At 53.2% G+C, this 11,929-nt stretch overlaps 1 pseudogene; it reads right to left on the bottom strand.

Moving 5' to 3' along the window:
- Positions 1-11,833: 11,833 nt before the first annotated feature.
- On the bottom strand, positions 11,834-11,929 carry LOC111542612 (annotated as a pseudogene).

Genomic DNA, 11,929 nt, shown 5'->3' with positions numbered 1-11,929 from the left:
GTGTGCGGTGGTTGATTTTGGGTGGAATGGGTGTGCGGTGGTTGATTGTAGCTCACGGCTACAGGACATTTCCCACAGTCCAGGCACTGGGAAGTAGCCACGATCTCACTGAAGATTGGAGGTAGTTCTTGAAGCAGGAATTAGTATGATTCTCAGTTTATGGGTGGGGAATTGAGGTGGAGAGAGGTTAAAGTCACTTGGTGACTGGAGGAGCTGAGCTGGAACCCAAGCGTTCTGGCTCCCGACTGCCAGCATTCAGCTTCAACTGCTTCAAGAGGCAGCAATTTACAAGCCTTTGTTCATTTGGGATCCTATTGCCAGGTTTTGGGGCTACTGACAACATTTTCTTTAAAAAATGGTGCAGTCCAGCCTGATCAACGTGTTGAAAACCCATCTCTACTAAAAATACAAAAATTAACTGGGAGTGCTGGTGCGCACCTGTAATCCCAGCTACTTGGGAGGCTGAGGCATGGGGATTGCTTGAATCTGGGAGGTGGAGGTTGCAGTGAGCCGAGATCACACTACTACACTCTAGCCTGGGCAACAGAGTGAGACTCTGTTTCAAAAAACAGAACAAAACAAAAATAGTGCAGCTGAGTCTCTTGACACCACTGACTTTTCCTTTTCTTTCTTGGTTTTTTAACCTTTGCCTTCTTTCCTTGGAATATAGTGCTTAGAGAAAGGTTGTCGGACAAAGGATAGAGAAGCTACTTGGTTTGTATGATCAGATGGCTGTCAGGTGACAGACCCTCTTCTCGACCTAACTCTGCTCTACTAAGCCTTTGAGGCACTGACCTTGGGCTCTGTCCTCGGCTTGTTTAGTTCAGGTTTAGCAAGAGTCCTACTGGGTCAGTTTAGTGAAAATCCTATGTGATCACCCTCAATATTTGATCAAATTCCTCATCCTCCACGCTCGGTATCTTGTTATCCTGGCCTGCTTTCACCAAGATTCCTGCTGAGTTGGCTGAGCAAGCATCCCCTCTCCTCAATGTCTCCTCTTAGTCATTTTCCACCCACCCAGCACCCTTGCTACTGGACTGCACGTCCTGCTTGTCCTTGGTAGAGTGAGACTGAGCCCAATCTCGGTCTCACACAGCAAAACCCCATTGTGGTAGCCCCCCCTCCCCGGAATAAGGTCTTCCTACCTGTCTTTAGCAAGACAAGAGTCATGAATACTTTTTTCTTTATTTTAAAAATTATCATCATTATTATTATTTTTTTGAGACGGAGTCTCACTCTTTTGCCTGGGCTGTTGTGCAGTGGCGTGATCTCAGCTCACTGCCACCATGCCTGGCTACCTGTTGTATTTTTAGTAGAGATGGGGGTTTCACCATCTTGGCCAGGCTGGTCTTGAACTCCTGACCTCATGATCCACCCACCTCGGCCTCCCAAAGTGCTAGGATTACAGGCATGAGCCATATTATAATAATATGGCTCCCGGCCATATTGTTATTTTTAATAGAGATGGGGTCTTGCTACATTTCTCAGGCTGGTCTTGAACTCCTGGACTCTAGCAATCCTCCCATCTCAGCCTCCCACAGTGTTGGGATTACAGGTGCGAGCCATGACTCCTGGCTAAATGTTTTTTCTTTAACATAAGACAGGTTGAAGCAGTTGATAGTACCAGCAGCCATGAGTTAATGTAAATATCCCCTCTGCTCCACCCCGTACTACCTTTATTGGGGTTTATCTTTTTATTCCTTTTTGATAGTGTCATAGGCGTGTAATGATATCTTAAAGTATCAAGCCAGAGAAACTGGGAGATTTTCCATGTCATGATTTCTTATCTCTAACTCCCCATGTGAGGACTTTTATTATCCTTGACCACTGATTAAGTGGCTTCTTTAGCACTGAATTTTGTGTGTGTGTGTGTGTGTGTGTGTGTGTGTGTGTATGAGACAGGGTCTTGCTCTGTTGCTTAGGCTGGAGTGGAGTGGCATGATCATGGCTCGCTGTAGCCTCTATCTCCTGGGCTGAAAAGATTCTCCTACTTCAGCCTCCCACATAGCTGGGACTACAGGTGCACACCACCACACCTGGTTAATTTTTTAATTTTTAGTAGAGACAGGGTCTCCTTATGTTGCCCAGGCCAGTCTTGAACTCCTGGGCTCACGTGATCCTCCCACCTTGGCCCGCCAAAGTGCTGGGATTACAAGCATGAGCCACTGTGCACAGCCCAGCATTAACTCTTATGGTTTAATTAGTTCCTTATGTATGTTGCAATGCATATTTTTTCCTTTTTTTTCTTTCTTATTTTTTTATTGAAAAATAGAGATGGTGTCTCTCTATATTGTCCAGGCTGGTCTTGAACTCCTGGGCTCGAGTGATCCTCCCACCATGGCCTCCCAAAGTGCTGGGAATACAGGTGTGAGCCTGGCTACAATGCATATTCTTTTGAATCTATACTTTTGGAATATTTTTTTTTGATGAACATTTGTCCTTTATATTTGTCACCTGAAGCTTCCCCATCCACTTCATGCTGAGCATGTGGAGCCTGGCCACAACGCACATTCTTCTGAATTTATACTTTGGAATATATATATATATATATATTTTTAGACAGAGTTTCCCGTTTGTCACCCAGGCCCCAGGCTGGAGTGCAGTGGTGTGATCTCCGTTCACTGCAACCTCTGCCTCCTGGGTTCAAGCGATTCTCCTGCCTCAGCCTCCCAAGTAGCTGGGACTGTAGGCTTGTGCCACCACACCTGGCTAATTTTGTATTTTTAGTAGAGACAGGGTTTCTCCATATTGGTCAGGCTGGTCTCTAACTCCTGACCTCAGGTGATCCACCCACCTCGGCCTTCCAAAGTGCTGGGATTCCAGGCGTGAGCCACTGCACCAGGCTTGGAATATATGTGTGTGTGTGTGTATATATATATACATATATATATATACACACACATATATATATATACACACACACACACACACACATATATATATATATATATTTTTTTTTTTTGAGACTGAGTCTCGCTTGTCGCCTAGGCTGGAGTGCAGTGGTGCAATCTTGGCTCACTACAAGCTCCGCCTCCTGGGTTCACGCCATTCTCCTGCCTCAGCCTCCCGAGTAGCTGGGACTACAGGCACCTACCACCATGCCTGGCTAATTTTTTGTATTTTTTTGTTTTTTTTTTTAGTAGAGACGGGGCTTCACCATGTTAGCCAGGATGGTCTCGATCTCCTGACCTCGTAATCCGCCCACCTTGGCCTCCCAAAGTGCTGGGATTCCAGGCGTGAGCCACCGTGCCTGACCTGGAATATGTATTTTTTGATAAACATTTGCCCTTTATATTTGTCACTTGAAATTTCCCTATCCTCTTCATGCTGAGCCTTCAGGTAGGTGGTGAGGCCAGGCTCTCTGAAGCAGGGCCTGCCATATTGCTCATCGCGGTTATCACCAGAGCCTGGGAGAGCGTCCAGCACAGCATAGGTGCTTAATGCATCTTTGTTGCATGAGTAAATAAATTTAGAGGACAAATGCACGCAAATATCTACCATACTTTCTGTTTTGACAAAACTTTTTATTTTACGACAGTTTTAGGTTTGTGGAAAAACTGTGAAGAAATACAGAGTTCCCGTGTCCCCTGCATCCAGTTTCCCGTTATTAATGTTGACTATTAGTGTGGTACTTTGCACAATTAAGGAGCCAGCATTGATAAGTTATTATTGTTATTATTTATGTTTTTGAGATAGAATTTCATTCGTTGCCCAGGCTTGAGTGCAATGGCGCAATATCCGCTCACTGCAACCTCCGCCTCCAGGGTTCAAGTGACTCTCCTGCCTCAGCCTCCCAAGTAGCTGGGATTACAGGTGTGCGCCACCACGCCCGGCTAATATTTTTTTTGTATTTACTAGAGATGGAGTTTCGCCATGTTGCCCAGGATGGTCTTGAACTCCTGACCTCAGGTGATCCACCCACCTCAGCCTCCCAAAGTGCTGGGATTACAGGCGTGAGCCACTATGCCCAGCTGATAAGTTATTATTATTATTTGAAACAGGGTCTTGCTCTGTTGTCCAGCCTGGAGTGCGCTGGCGCTATCTTTGCTCGCTGCAGCTTCAACCTCCTGGACAACGAACGCATGGTATTCGGTCCTTGGGTCTCCTCAGACTCCTCTTGGCTGTGACAGTTTCTCAGCTGTTCCTTGTTTTTGATGACCCTGACGGTTTTGAGGAGGGCTGGTCAGGTGTTTTGTAGAATGTCCCTCAATTAGGATTTATCTGTTTTCCTTATTGCCAGGCTGGGGTTATGGATTTTTGGGAGGAGGTTTGCAGAAATAAAGAGTCGTTCCTGGCCAGGCGCAGTGAATCACGCCTGTAATTCCAGCACTTTGGGAAGCTGTGGAGGGTGGATCACCTGAGGTCAGGAGTTTGAGACCAGCCTGGCCAACATGGTGAAACCCCATCTCTACTAAAAATACAAAAATTAGCCGGGCGCGGTGGCACGCAGCTATTTGGGAGGCTGAGGAGAATCGCTTGAACCGAGGAGGTGGAGGTTGCAGTGAACTGAGATCATGCCGTTGCACTCCAGCCTGGGCAACGAGTGAAACTCCATCTCAAACAAACAAACAAAAAAAAAAAAAAACAGGAGGCGTTCCCATCAGGTCACATTAACGTGCACGCTATCAACAGGGCTTATCACTGGTGACGCGGCCTGGGTCACGCAGCCGAGGAGAGTCGCGGGTATCTCCCTGGAGGTTGCTGTGTTTCCTGCCCTCCACCCCCTTCATACCCTGTTCTTTGGAAGGAAGGCCATGCATGCCAGTCATGCTCATGGGGTGAGGGGTCACGCTCCACCTCCTGGACAATGGAGTGACTGCACAGACTGCTTGGAATTCTGCGTGGGGGATTTGCCCGCCCATCCCATTGATGTGTTTATTCAATGACTTATTTACGTCAGTATGGACCGATAACTATTGTATACGTTGAGTGGTAATCCTGTATGTCTCTATTTTGCAGCTCCAATTGTTCCACCTTTGGCCACTGGGCATTGTTTCAGTTGGCTCCTGGTCTGTTTCACATTTCCCTGCAGTGTGTGCAAATGCGTGTGTGTACAAGTGCATGTGTCTGTGTGCAAGTGTGTGTGTGTGTGTATGCATGCATGTTTGTGCATGTGCGTGCGTGCATATATGTGTGTGAATACACGTGTGTATGTTTGTGTGTGCAAGTGGGTGTGTGCACATGTGTGCATGTGTGGATGTATGTGTTCTGAGCACTATAAGATGCTCCAGGCTTATCTTATGTATTTCCTCTGCCTTAGAGTCCAGCATTTCTCTAGGAGCCCTGGCTTGTTTTATTGCAGATGTTATTAGAGATGAAGATCTGGGAGGTGTGTGGGCTCCTTGTTACCTGGGTGGGGGCAAAGCGTTTGTAAGGTCGTCATTCCGGCGTCCTTGAAGCGGAGGACTCCCCACCTAAGGCAGACGGATGTGAGCTTAGATAGGGCTGATGGCCACTGTGGGTGCAGTGGTTATGGGCAAACCAGGGTCTGCAGGGGAGAGGGCTCCTCCTTATGGACATACAGGAAAGTGTTTATTCACTGCTTTTCTTGCTTAGGGGGCTCTGGGTGCCCAGCAGGACTTGATCCCAGAGGCCTCCTTGGCCTGGGGACTGGGTGAATTTGACGCTTGCACAGGTAGAGATTGCCCCATGCAGATGAGCCATTTAGGGGGCTCGGGCCCTAGGGACCCGGCCTCTGGGCCTGGGGCTGGCCTGCCCAGGCCTGCTGGTGTCTCAGCTGGTGGCTGAGGGCCATAAGGCAGGCATTGTCCTTCACAAGGTCAGCTTTGCCGCTAACTTCCTGTTCTCGTTAACCTGATACAAGGAATTCTATTGCAATTGTTTATGTGTCTCTCCTACAAGGCTGTGAGCAACACTATATCCCCAGCTCCTGGTCTGATGCCTGGCACACAGTAGGTGTTTAATAAATGATTCTTCAGTGCATAAAGGAAAGAAAACGTGGGTGAAATTAGCATGGTCAGGACCATTGCAACTGCCTTCTGACCGGTCTCCTTGCTTCTCCTTAGTCTCCAGGTAGCAGTTGGAGGGCTACAGTAATGGGAATCACGCTCTTCCTTCTCTGGCCAGGGTGCAGCCGCAGACCAGTGCGTCCAGGGAGCCCTCGATGCCCTGGTGAGGGGTGTGGGCTCGGAAGCTGGGCCTTTACACCTGTGGGTGGTTGCCACTGTTGGAGTAGTGGAGACATCGAGCCCCACCCCTGATTTTCCACCATGACTAGTGGTGACAATGTTGGGTCTCATTGGGTCTCTCCTGCCTCCAGTCCGGTGCCCTTTTGTGGGGATCATTACTGGCTTTTGGGGACACTGAAGGAGGCACGGCCTGGTTGCCATTCGGCTGGAGTGGAACGCCCCCATGAGGACATGCAGTGAGTCTTCCCCAGCAGGCAGACGCCAGATGCAGCGGTGACCACACCCAGACCACACCCGCCGTCTGGGAGGATTCTAGGTGAGCCCCCTGGCGTGGGGGCTGGGGTGGGCTCTCCATCATCCTATCCCTGGGACAAAGTGTGGGGGACAGCAGGGGCCACCAGGAGCCACAGGAGACAGGCCCAGGCTCACCAGGTGTACGCTGGGACTGGCTGGGCCCCAGGAGGGCTGTGATCTTTCATGGTCACGATGTTAGGAGAGAGACAAGGACCAAAGATGATGGATTCCTTTCCAAAGGGCCATGGCCATCCAGTGAGGCCGAGCTGGGAGGAGCTGAGAAAGGCAGCCTCCCTCCTTTCTCCCCGTCTCCACCATCAGCATCAGCTCTGTTGCCCAAGGCGGTCGCCCTCTGCAGGGGCCGGGGCTTGTAAGGTAGCACCCCCCCGCCCCCACCTGGCGGTGGTTGCTGTCTGATTCCTGGGGCCTGCCCAACCTTCACTGCAGCAGGGTTTTATGAGCGACCTCGCCACTTTATCAATTGCTGTTGCCTTTTATTACTTCTCAGGGGCTTTATCTCAGCAGCCGCCTTGCCTCCTGGCTAAATGAGGATTAATTTTTTAACAGGATTATGTGCTGTGGGTTAGCTGTACTCTCTGGGGACCGCCAGGTGCTCCCTCCCTCTTAGCCCCTCCCTCCCCCCAGGCCTCTCTCACTGGTTTGCTGGGAGCAGGGGCTCCATGTGGGGGCCCCAGGAGCTGGGGGCTGCATCATTCCAGGCTCTGGGATGGGGGTGGATGGTGAGGACTCTGGGTGGTGGAGACGTCCTTGGGCAGGGCCTGCCCTGCAGGGTGAAGTTCCTTTAGAGGTTTCGGCCACTTTTTTTTTTTTTTTTTTTTGACGGAGTCTTGCTCTGTCGCCCAGGCTGGAGTGCAGTGGTGCGATCTCGGCTCACTGCAACCTCCGCCTCCTGGGTTCACAGCATCCTCCTGCTCAGCCTCCCGAGTAGCTGGGACTACAGGCGCCCACCACCACACCTGGCTAATTTTTTGTATTTTTAGTAGAAATGGGGTTTCACCATGTTAGCCAGGATGGTCTCGATCTCCTGGCCTCGTGATCTGCCCGTCTCGGCCTCCCAAAGTGTTGGGATTATAGGCGTGATTGGCCACTTCTTGAAGGACACCAGACTTGGCCACCGAGGAGCTGAAAGTGGGGAGAGATGAAGGAGGAGCAGGAGCAGGGGGACATGGGGAGAGAGAGGATACGTGCTGCCTTGCCAAGCCTGCCTGCCCCAGTATCTCAGAGCAGCACAGCCTCAACATGGCCAGCATCAGACTTTCTTGGTCCTTCTCCTGGAACACAATTTCAATTTTCACCATAGCTTGATAAAGGTGAGCCTGTTCCCACCCCTCCTGTGTCTGTCGCCTGGAGGACAAAACCCAGGATCCCACCTCCAGCTCTCTGTGCCACCATCTCCTTCACAAACCAGAGGGAGGCCTCCTTCTTCACCCATCGGGAAACCCTCTGCGTCAGTCCAGGATGGGCCTCCGGATACCAGTCTGGGGGCTTCTCCCTGTTGCCCCAGGCAGAGCTGAGGCCCGTGCGGGCTTCCCTTGTGATTCTTCCATTGGGCCTCCTGTCCCCTCTGGAGTTAGGAATTCGTGGGTGTGCTTACCCACCCATTGTGAGCCCCTGAAAGGGACACACTGATACTGCATTTATATCTAGGCGTGTGGGAGGTGCCAGGCCTGTTTCTGGAAGGAGTGATGCATGGATGGATGAATGAATAAATGAAGGGATGAATGCATGAGGGAGGAAGGGAAGGGGTCATTGGCTCCCTGAAGGGGCCCGGGGCTGACTTCTTCGCTGCCCACTCTTCCCCTGGCTGAGCCCAGGGCAGGCTTGCTGCTGTAGACCTGGGATGTTTGAGCAGCAGCCTTGTGGGCAGCTGGGTTGATGGGGGTGAGGTCCTGGCCAGAGGGGACGCTGTCCCTGTTCGGGTCTGGCTTCTCCTCCGGAGTTCCTGCATTGCAGGTGTGTGCAGACCTGGCTTAGCTGAGGTAACAAATGACCACAAATGGAGAAGCTTCAAACAGCAGTCATGCATTCTGGTGGCCTGGGCGTCCTTGGCTTGTGGCTACATCCCTCCTGCTCAGCCACCATCCTCACGAGGCCTTCTCTGTGTCTGTCCCTACGACTTACTGCAGCTTCAAACTCCTGGACTTAAATGATCCTTCTGCCTCAGCATCCCAAGAACCTGGGACTACAGGTATTGCCACCATGCCTGGCTGATTAAAAAAAGTTTTGTTTTGTTTTGTAGAAATGGGGTCTCGCCATGTTGCCCAGGCTGATCTTGAACTCCTGGGCTCAAGCCATCCTTCTGCTTTGGTCTCCTAAAGTGCTGGGATTACAGGCGTGAACCACTGTCCCCTCCCCCAGCACGTAGGGCTGTGCCAGGCATGAGGAGGAGCCTTCCTGCGTTCCCACTGAGGACAGACCACCTGGGAAAGCACTCGGACAGCCTCGGGGAAGATGAGGGTGGGTCCAGGAGATGCCAAGGGCAGGCCCTTGGGCAGGTTTTTCAACAGTGCCTCTGCCCCGCCACCTCTGTGTCCCTGCCTGTCACCACAGGGTCTCGGAGAGGAGAGCCATGTGGCTCAGCACGGCCAGGGGCAGGCTAGATTGTCCTGGTGCAGGGGACCACCGGGGCCCAGTGGGACAGCCCTCTCCCTCCCTCTGGGACTCCATGGCCTGTGCTGTCCACCTGCCCAAGAAGATTCCCTCTGAGGCATATGGGTCTGGGTCCCTCCTGATCACCCAGGGCCAGGAGCCCCCGGGAGGCCCATGGTTAGAAGGAGGGTGAGACATAAACAGTTTCCCCCTTCCCTGCCGGAGGCTCTGGCGCCAGCGTGCTTTGCATGCAGCAGCCTTTTCCCTCCCCCGGCAGCGAGGGCACGATTGGGCGCCCCCCCCACCGCCTCCCAGGTGTCAGCCCCAGACTGCCCCACGGCTCCACCCCTGTTAAGAGTCACTCAGCCCCCAGGAAAGGTGGCTGGGTCACGAGTTGGGGATATGAGGGGGGTCAGTGCCTGCTAGTTGGCTCCAGAAAACCACCTTTGCTGGACTTGGCGTTGGGGGATGGCAAGGGGGCCTCGGAGACACTCTCCTCCCTCTGCCCTGTATCCCCAGAGTACCCGCGGTCACTCAGTTTCTGACTGCCTGCTTTGGGCTGGGATCCCAGGACCCATCCTCTCCCAGCTTCTGCTGAGCCATGCCCTCCGGGGCGGGGGGGTTTCCCTGCCTGGTGCCACTGCCTTGCAAGTGTCACTCAGAGTCCCTGCTGCACAGAGCCGAGCTGTGGGTTTCCTTTCCTGTGTGGACCTGCAGAGAAGCTGCCCTATCGCTGTCCCCTCATTGCTGGGGTGTAAATCCTCTTTGTCACTATCTTCTTGGCCCTCTGCCACCAGCCGTGGACTCTGGGGACACTCGGGACACAGGCCTGGAATTTCCCCCAAGGTTCTTCCTAGGTGCGTTGGTGTAAACAAGGTCCCCTCTTACCCCAGAGGCTGAGCTCCCATGGGGAGGGGGAGAGTGGGAGCAGCTGTCTGGGGGCCAGGCTGCGGGGACAGGGTCCGGGGTTTCCTGTGGAAACGGTGAAGAGGGCCCGCCCCTGTCCTGGCTCTGGCCAGTGTCTGGTCGCCCTGGTGGGCAGGGAGTGGCGACTGCAGAACGCACGAAGGTGGTGGGTGGGGCGGGAGTGGCTGGTGCTGACTTTGCCCAAAGGCCACCTGGACACTGTGTGGCTAAAGGGCTTCTCCGTTCACCAGGAATCTTTCCACAGGATCTTTCCAGAGAGCCCGCAGAGGGCCTGCTATCTCCAGAAACGTCTATTTTATAGGCACCTGGATGTCTACTCTGTCCTGACACGGAGGAGAGGACGTGCTATGGGAGATAACGTGGCTACCTTTGGCCATGTCGGGTGGATAAGAGAGGGCCAACAGGTCACTGCAGGGCCTGCTCCCCCTCACCTCCCCCATCAGGGAACAGGATCTCGTGTGTGTGTGTGCGTGTGTGTGTGTGTGGGTGGCGGGAACGGGTGTCCCTCTGGCGCAGTCCTTGGGTAGGAAAACATCTTGATGTTGGTCCCATGGCCATCGGTGTTGACCTCATCATCACTGCCTGCAGTCTCTGGACAGCGACAGGCTCCACTGAGCAGGTGCCCAGTGACATCTCGTGCGTTGGAGGGTGGGGCTGACCTGGGCGAGCCAGGACCTGCCGAAAGATCAGGGGGAAGAGCATAGACCCCACTCCACCAGCCCCAGGGCCCCACGAAGGAATGTTCAGGCTGCCCCAGTTTGAGCCTGGAGTTGCGTCCGCGGCAGCCCCGCTTCCTTTGCTCAGCCTCGGCGGTGATAATGCCTGAACCTGTGCATGTCTCAGGTGAACCTTCTCCAGCTCAGCCTCTGTCACCTCACGGGACGCCTTGGTTCCCGGGCACTGATTCAGCACCTGCTGTGTGAAGGGAAACCAGAGAGTCCAGTCCTTGCTCCCAAGGACTCAAGGGTCTGGATGTCACCAGAAACCCATACCTCACAACGCTCCCAGGCGATGAACACAGCACAGGACCTAGGCTCACTCCAGGGAGGTGGGGCACGGGGCCTGGAGCCCGTCTAGATGCGGGAGTGCAGTGCCCTCCGTGGGCTGGAGGGACAGGGGAACTTTGGGCCAGTGAAAGCATTTTGCCAGCCAAGAACATGCTTTTTGCTGGCCGCATCTAATCTGGTTTCTGGGGAAGATAAGAGGAGGCTACCTCAGCAGATGCCTGTCACCGTGGAATAAGAGCTGGCTCAGGGAATCCAATTCCAGCTCAGAACCTGGGGCCCAAGGAGCTGCTTGAGGCCGTGGCTCTGTCTCTTTTTGGACTAGAGGGACTCTGACCATGGTTGTGGACTCTCCCTAGAAAATATGCACACATAGCAATTTGCCAACCTGTCCTGGGAGCTCAAGGGAGGCCTAAGGCAGTGGGGCTGGGGGCAGGGAGCAGAGGGGCGGGGCCGGGGCCAGGGGAAAGAGGAGAGGAGAGAGCACGGGGGCCCTGTCCCCTTGAGGCTGCCATGCAGGGGCTGGCTGCATTCCGAGGCTGGAGGAACAGCTCTGCTTTGCAGGGAATTAGCACAGCCTGCCTGTGTGGCTGCTTCACCGTGGTTTGGTCCCTGTGCCATCAAGGATGGCGATGGGGGAGGAAGGGCCGTGATAAGGGAGGGAGGTGGTGATGTACCACCTGCCCCCAGATGGCCAGGGTGACCCTCCCCAGCGACCCTGAGCTTCGCAGGCGTGTAGGGGAGCCTCGGAGGGCGCATCCGTTTGCTGTTTCTGCTGTTACACGTGACCACAAACTCAGTGATTTAAAACAATGAAAATTTATTTATTTTTTCCTCATTTTTCCCCCGTGTAAGACAGGTAAAGTGCTACTGTTCTAAAGACGTTTCCCATCCCACATACGAGTGTGAAACCCCCCTCATCACACATATCAGCCACAAAATGAT

This window comes from Piliocolobus tephrosceles, chromosome 16 (assembly GCF_002776525.5).
Source record: "Piliocolobus tephrosceles isolate RC106 chromosome 16, ASM277652v3, whole genome shotgun sequence".
In the NCBI taxonomy this organism is placed as follows: Eukaryota; Metazoa; Chordata; class Mammalia; order Primates; family Cercopithecidae; genus Piliocolobus; species Piliocolobus tephrosceles.
This window is presented reverse-complemented; position numbering and strand designations above follow the sequence as displayed.